Here is an 8548-nt window from a genome sequence, read left to right on the forward strand (position 1 = left end):
TTGAAACATACTTTCTCCACTTTTGAAGGTGTTTTTCCAATGATGGAAAATGTTTTCCTTGACTAGTTTATTTTCCGTGAAACAAACATCAAGAAATATTTTTTATTTTTCGTAAAACAAAGTCTTAATATCATTAAATAGCATGGCCTGCGAATGGGCAAATGTCGCTTTTCGGTCCCATGCATGGACAAGCCCCAGAGATATTTTGCATGCATTATCTGAGTGACAAGGGCAGCCAGTTGCTGCAGAACAATGGATCCGTTGTCGCGCTCACGAGTACTTTTCTTCGTCTGGGGCCAACCATTGACGCTCAGCAGCAAATGAACGCTAAAAAAGAAACTGAAGACCGAGTAAAATCTGCCTCATGCGCGGCGGACATGGACATTGTCTTTTGACCCATTCAATTTTCTGCAGATTGTTCTATCACGTTGATGATAAGTGACCGGTCATACATATGTACACAAACGATTCTCTAGCTCCAGCCACCTCTGCGGACCTTATGCTAACGAATTATCTGTTTCTGGCAACCCCGCGTGGAGGAGAAACATCTTAACATCGGAGAGTCCCCGGGTTCTCATTCGATGCATGGCCCCACTCCGGAACTTGAACCATCTTGCCATACTTCTTCATAATTTTGGAGAATGCTAGTTCGTTCAAGAAGCTGTCAGGTTAACTGGTTTGTCATTGTACTGAGAAAAGAAACACAGATGATCCTCAATTATCCTAAATTTGGCGAAGATTGGCCTTACCAGTAGCTCTTTAGAAGTTGAATCTTTTGGTAGAATTCTGTGAAAGCTGTTGGAATTTTGTTTGTTAAAACAAAATGAGTGCCTTTTACTTTGTCCCACATAGAAAAGGTGGGAGCATGAGGATTAGTTTATTAATGAGAAATTTCCCTTTTGTAGTTAAAGGAGTGATTAGGTGGGGCTAGACCCCACCATACCCGTGCGCGGATAATTGCGCGATTTTGGCGATAGGTGTATATACTTATCTTTGGAACGAATATGACTGGAGTTAATGAAACTAAGAAGTATCTAACTTCCATGTTTAAAATGAAGGATTTGGGTGAAGTAGATATTATCTTAGGTATTAAAGTTAAGAAGAATAGTGGGGGTTATTCTTTAAGCCAATGTAGTTATGTTGAAAAATTATTAAATAAATTTCAACATCTTGGTTTTAAAGAAATAAGTACTCCATTTGATTATAGTATTAAATTAAATTATAATACTGTAGAGCGGTAGCACAACTAGAATATGCAAGTGCTATAGGGTCTTTAATGTATGCGATGCATTGTACTAGACCCGATATTGCTTATTCGTATGCAAGTTGAGTAGGTATACAAGTAATCCAAGTACAGAACATTGGAGAGCTATTACTAGAATTTTTGGTTATCTTAAGAGAACTAAAAATTTAGGATTGTTCTACAATAATTATCCGGCTGTATTAGAAGGATACACCGATGCTAGTTGGATTACAAGTGTGGGAGATGAGCGTTCCACTTCGGATGGATCTTCACACTAGGCCGGAGGTGCTTTGTATCTTGGGCGAGCAAGAAACAGACATGTATAACTCACTCAACAATGGAATATGAATTTATTGCTTTGGCGGCAGCTGGGAAAGAGGCTGAACTGATTAGAAATTTGTTGTTGGATATCAAATTATGGCATATTCCTATGCCTCCTATCTCTATTCACTGTGATAGTCAGGCCACTTTGGCAAGAGCCTATAGTAGCACCTATAATGGTAAGTCTAGACACATTAGTCTAAGACATGAATATGTGAGACAATTGATTAAAGATGGTACCATAACAATTGTCTATGTGAGGTCTTGCCGATCCTTTGACGAAAAATCCAAGACATATGGTAATAACGACAAGAAATGGGGCTGAAACCCTTTGAAATCACCAATAATGGTAACCCGACTTTTCTAGAACATCAAGACAAGGTTTAATGGGTAAGAACAAGTTATTGAATGTGATTGTTTGATACCGACCTCACAAGAAATGGGGCTGAAACCCATATTAGATACTTCACCTATATGAAAAATCACCAAGAGCTCATGAAACAGGATCAAGCACAAGGCCATAATAATGCGTAGTAATATAGAAATTCTCGAAACAAGAGGTTAGTGTATGTGTGGTATGTCTTTTTACTAAAAGAACATCACTTTGATAGTTACAAGGTTTAATGGGTATGTAGTATATTAATCTTACTGAAACTTTGGCTTATGGTTTTTAAAATTTTATTTTGAAATTTTGTTTTATTTGGAATTTTGTTTGTTAAAACAAAATGAGTGCCTTTTTACTTTGTCTCACATAGAAAAGGTGGGAGCAGGAGGATTAGTTTATTAATGAGGAATTTCCTTTTGTAGTTAAAGGAGTGATTAGGTGGGGTTAGACCCCACCATACCCAAGTCAGTGCGCGGATTATTTGCACTTACGTTTTTTAGCATAATCCCTTTGCTTTTTATTTATTTATTTTTATTTTATTTTATATTTTAGTTCAAATGTTGCCTTTTAATTTGAGAATTTCTGAAATATAAAATGAAAATTCGAAATTCTATTTAAAAAAATTTATTCCGAATTTTATTTGTGTCTTTTCAAGACAACCTTTGGTCATCAATTCCTCAGCTTTCCTCAGCCCTGCCTTGGTGAACGACATATCCCCATTTGAACTCATCAGGATTCGTTAGAAGCTGATACTGGACTTTGAGGTTGGACAGTGACCTTCACCTGTTCCATGATACTAATCGGAGCTGCTCTGAAGTTAGAGCTATTAACATGTGCTTGTATCATTTAGAGAAGTATCATGGTTGTCATTGCTGATTCCTGCTTGTCATCTCCTGGCTGGTGTTGCATATCTAATTTGGTTCTCAAGTCATCTTTTAAAGCCTTTCTAAGTGCAATGTATATTTTGTTGGCGGCAGGCCTTTGAAGTCTGATAATTTTTTCTTTTCTTCTGCTTGTCATCTTCTGGCTGATGATTTTTTTCTTTTTTTAATTGGAATCTTTTTTATTCTTTTGACTTGTATGTGAAAATTGGTATTAAGTGCAGGGCCATGCTGAAATTGGTAACTCGGTAAATGAGTCGTAAGTGTTGAGCTTGGTGGATGATATGATTGTGGCATTTGATGTCTTTCAAGGAAGCATTGATCATTTGCTCATTTTTCAGGTCTTGCTTTTCCTTTTGGTCACCTTGCTGCAGGAACTGAAGGAAAGGATAGAGCGAGTTAAAGAAAAAAGCAGCAAAGCTGGGACTTCTACATCAGAATTTAGTGAACAAATGATGGAAATCTGTAAGGACTTTTTACAATCCCGTGGAGAGATGGAGCTTTTGAAAAATTACAGCTCCCTTAATTTTGCAGGTACTTTTGCTTCTTATTTTGGTTTCATTTCTAAATCTCTTTGAAATTGTCACCTGCTTGTAAATCTTTTGTGGATGCAGTGTGTTGGTTAGTGCGTTTTTATTGTCTATTGAAGTTTCAAGTCAAAAATCATTGCCTTTGTTTCTTTAGGCCTTGTTAAGATCTTGAAGATATATGACAAAGGGACAGGCGGCGTACTGCATCTGCCATACACTCAGCTTGCTCTCCATCAACCCTTTTTTACAAATAAATCACTCACAAGGTGTGACAGCCTCCTCTCTTGTCCCATATCGCCTAAGGAGGAAGGTCTTGGTTAGCTTATAAGCTTGGGTTCCTCTAATCTGTGTAACGCGTTTTAAAGCCGTGAGGGAAAAGACCGTGGCTGGGATGGCGGTGCGTCCGCGCCAAGGCGGGTGACCCAAAGCGGACAATATTACACAGTGGGGCCCGGAGTGTTACAAATGGTATCAGAGTCGACTCTCCGACCGCATGTGGGACCACAGCTCGAATGCTGTTCTGACGCCCATGGGGCCACAGCGAGGACACTCTTCTGTTAAGAGGTGGAGAGTGTGACAGCCTCATCTCTTGTCACACATTGCCTAGGGAGGAAGGTCTCGGTTAGCTTATAAGCTTAGGTTCCTCTAATCTGTGTAACGCGTTTTAAAGCCGTGAGGGAAAAAACCGTGGCTGGGATGGCGATTCGTCCACGTCAAGGCGGGTGACCCAAAACGGACAATATTACACAGTGGGGCCCGAGATGTTACACAAGGCTAGTACAAGAATGTGAAGTTGAAATCCTCTTCTCTCTAGAAGAGGAAGTTATTGAATCAAGCCCAGCCAGTGGCGACCCCTCAAACCAACCAATGAATGACACTGCTGATGTCCCACAGAGCCATCCTTGACACTTAGGGAGGAAGCCACGGATATTCATTGGAGCACCCTTGCTGCGATGAGAACGATTCAAGGCCTCGAGAGTGAGATCTACCTACAATCCACTTTCCATTTTGTCCTTCTATATGAGACATGATGATGAAAGTAATGGCGCTGTGAGCTCCGAAGACTCGGCCTCAAATCCCCCTTGCATGGTGCAGAATGGGGAGGACACTAATGGGGAGGATGCAGATGGGTCCCTCTTGTCGGGATATAATACGCGGAAACGACAAGATTTTGCAATTTATGTCAATGCAAAATCACCAAAGAAATAAACAAGAAATAATAAGGACACCAAAAATTTACGCGATTCAATTCAAGTATCGGTAACTACGTCCACGGAGAGAACCGGTAGCAAATAATTCACTATAATCGGAGAATCGGAGTTTACAATCGCTCAAGTGCTCAAGTGCTTCCCATATCTAGATTTAACCTCAAACCCAAAGTGTTTATAAATAAACTCACTTTGGTATAAACTTACGGCATAAAATTACCACGCGATCAAGCTTTGCACGACTTCTCTTTTTTTCTCTCGCGGCTCCCTTCTACGTAAAGCCGCCGTAGCAGCTCCTTCCTCTCGCTCAGCTTGAACGTGCAGCAACTCTTCTACGTTGGTTTCAGTAGCCACTCTCTAAAAAAAAAAAGAAAAAAAAAACCTTTTTATACGTGTGCCCACGTCAAACTTTGCCCACCTCTTTGTCTTTATACGTATGCCAGGGACTCCATCTTCACGCCAAGGAAGGAAATCGTGTGCCCAAAGGTCAAATCTTTGACCTTGGCCCACCAACTTTGGCTTCCTGCTTGGACGGCTTCTTGCGCGTGCAAACTTGGGCCCAAGTAATAAACTTTCGGCTTCTAGAGGTTCCACAAAATAGAAGAAGAAACTTTGCTCAATTTTTTTATTTTTCTTTTTCATATTTCCTCTTTTGTAAATCCAGCAAATCACGTTTTTGCAAATGCTCAAACTTGAGTTATAATTCAACAATTCTCATCTTGGCTTGATATTTGAAGTCAAATTATAGTGCTCATCATCCATGCTGCTCTCCCAACACCTCGACAGGCACTCACTCTTCACAGATGCCAATAGAGGTCAAGCAAAGCTTGAGAGGAACAAACTTAGTCATCATGTTTGCCAAGTTATTTACTGTAGCAATCTTTTTAACAGTAACAATATCCTTAGTTAAGATATCTTGGATGATGTGGTACTTGATGTTGATATACTTCGTTTGCTCATGATAAATTGGATTATACGCCAACTATATCGCACCTTAGTTATCACAATGTACATCCACACTTTTTTGTTTTAACCCAAAATCCGAAAGCAAATTTTGTAACTATATCGTTTCCTTCACTACAAAAGTATCATGTATTCTGCCTCAGTCGAAAATAAGGCAATGTAATCCTGTAAGGACGCTTTCCAACTAATTGCATCACCCGCTAGTGTAAACACGTACCCTACTAAAAATTGCAATCATCCAAGTCACCAACGTGATCCGAATCCATAAAACCAATGGTCTCATTACCATTATTGTCCTTTTGATACAATATACCCACATCTGTTGTCCCCTTCAAATATGTGAGGATAGACTTCACAACTTCCAAATGAACTTTACCAGGACACTTTATATAGCGGCTAAGTGGCTAACCACACTCACAGCTTGTGAAATATCAGGCCTAGTGCACACCATAGCATACATAATACTACCCACGTCACTAGAATAAAGAACACGGAATATATGCTCCTCCTCCTCCTTAGTCTGCGGTAATAATTTATCTGAAAGTTTAAAGTACTTCGCTAGAGGTATACTTACAGATTTTGTCGATTGCATATTAAAATGTGCCATGATTTTCTCAATATATTTCTTTTGAGATTGACGTAAAATTCCTGCAGTCCTTTCATGCAAAATCTCCATACCTAAATTTTTTTTTACAGCACCTAAATTTTTCATTTTGAATTAAGCATTTAACTACTTTTTCAGCACATCAATATCATACATATTATTAGCTGCTATCAACATATCATCAACATATAAGAGTAGGTATGTGACGGCCCAAGCACGGGGGCGTGTCTCCTGTCCCACATCGCTTAGGAGAAAGTCTTGGGGCTAGTTTATAAGACTTAGGTCCCTCTAATCTGTGTGACACGTTTCACGTACACTTTCGCTATGCTAAAAACAAACTCGTGAGGGAGGACGGGCCGATGGGCCACGCCTCCAAAGCGGACAATATTGGGTTGGGGCGAGGTGGCCGTGGGCCAAGGCCTCTACCCTAGGCAACGATGTGTTTTAAAGCCGTAAGAACTCAGTGTCCAAAGCGGACAATATTATACAATGGGGCTCAGGTCGTTATAAATGGTATCAAAGTCGACTATCGACCGCATGTGGGGCCCACAGCGAGGACGTTGTGCTCCCAAGGGGGAGAGTGTGACAACCCAAGCACGGGGGCTCATCTTCTGTCCCACATCGCTTATGGGGAGTCTTGGAGCTAATTTATAAGGTTTAGGTCTCTCTAATCTGTGTGACACATTTTACGTACGCTTCCACTACGCTAAAAACAAACCTGTGAGGGAGGATAGGCCGATGGGCCGTGCCTCCAAAGCAGATAATATTGGGTTGGGGCGAGGTGGCCGTGGGCCAAGGCCTCTACCTCAGACAGCGCGTTTTAAAGTCGTGAGGATTTAGTGTCCAAAGCGGACAATATTACACAATGGGGCCCGAGTCATTACAAGATAAATCAAAGAACTATCCTCCAATCTCCTATAATAAACGCAGCTATCCATCTAACTTTTTGAATAGTCTTAATTTGCCATAAAAGTATCAAAACGTTTATACTACTATCTAGGAGACTATTTCAGCCATACAAAGATTTCTTCAACAAGCAAACATGATCTTCCTTACTCAGAATAGCAAATCCCTTTGGTTGTCTCATGTATATTTGCTCCTCCAACTCACCGTGAAGAAACGCAGTTTTCACATTTAGTTGCTCTAACTTGAGATCCTACAAAGCAACTAAGACAAGTAAAACACAAATAAAAGTATGTCTTACCATAGGAGAGAACATCTCATTGTAGTCAATGCCCTCACATTGTGTATATCCCTTCGCCACAAGTCTCGCCTTATACCTCGCTGCCTCAATACCGGGAGTGCCCTCTTTCCTTTCCATTTGAAGACCCATTTACTTCTAACAATTTTCTGACTCTTGGGTACTTTGACCAACACCCATTCCTAATTTCGATGGAGTGATTCCATCTCTTCACTCATAATCCTAGCCATCACCTCAAAGTAAGAGTAAGACAGAGGCTCATCTGTCTCCACCTCATCACCTACAATCAATGCATAAGAAATATCTATATAATCATAACGTACTGGTGATTTAATGTGCCTTCTTTGTCTATCTGCAGCTATAGTCTGCTGCGGCTTTGATGGTTATTCATTATCACCAACTTCAGGAATTGTGGCTTCATCTGCAGTCTCAACATTTGTTACCTTCGAGGTCTCCGAAGTCTCCACCTGAAGCTCCACCTCACTAATAACACTTTGATATGTCTTCTCTGCTGATTGTGTCTCAGAACTCCTCCATTGAAGCATTGCAGTCTTTGAAGATCACATCTCTGCTGATTAAAAACCGAGTAATCTAGGATTAGTGCACCACAACTGGTAGCCTTTCACCCCATGTGCATAGCCTAGAAATATGTACGTCTTTGCTCTCGACTCAAGCTTACGATCACTCACATGAGCATGCGGAGGACATCCGAATATTTGTAATCCGGAGTAATCAACAAGTTTCTCCGACCATATTTCCTCAAGAGTCTTCCACTCGATAGCAGATGATGGAGATCGATTAACTAGGTAACATGCCATGTTCATTGCTTCGGCCCAAAATTCATTGCCAAGGTAGATGCAAAAACAGGCATTGAGCTCGCTCAAACAAAGTTATGTTCTTCCGTTCTGTCACACCATTCTACTATGGTGTCCCAAGTACTGTGCGTGTCTCACAATATATTCTTTCTCGCAGACTTCGGTAAAATCTTTACCACATGCCATTATTGGTTTTCGGGCACTTGATTTGTTTATCTAACTGCTTCTCAATCAATGCCTTAAATTTCTTGAACCAATCAAACACTTCATATTTGTGCTTCAAAAAGTATAATCATACATTCCTTGAATAATTGTTGATAAATGTCAGCATATATCGGACACCTCTTTTCGAAAAAATCGAAGATGGGCCCCAGATGTCTAAATGAATATATTCAAC

At 40.4% G+C, this 8548-nt stretch overlaps 1 pseudogene; it reads left to right on the plus strand.

Annotated features, from left to right (window-relative positions):
- Nucleotides 1-2961: 2961 nt before the first annotated feature.
- Nucleotides 2962-5135, plus strand: LOC120288512 (annotated as a pseudogene).
- The last annotated feature ends 3413 nt before the right edge of the window (nucleotides 5136-8548 follow it).

The sequence above is a fragment of the Eucalyptus grandis genome, chromosome 9 (assembly GCF_016545825.1).
Source record: "Eucalyptus grandis isolate ANBG69807.140 chromosome 9, ASM1654582v1, whole genome shotgun sequence".
NCBI classification, from domain to species: Eukaryota; Viridiplantae; Streptophyta; class Magnoliopsida; order Myrtales; family Myrtaceae; genus Eucalyptus; species Eucalyptus grandis.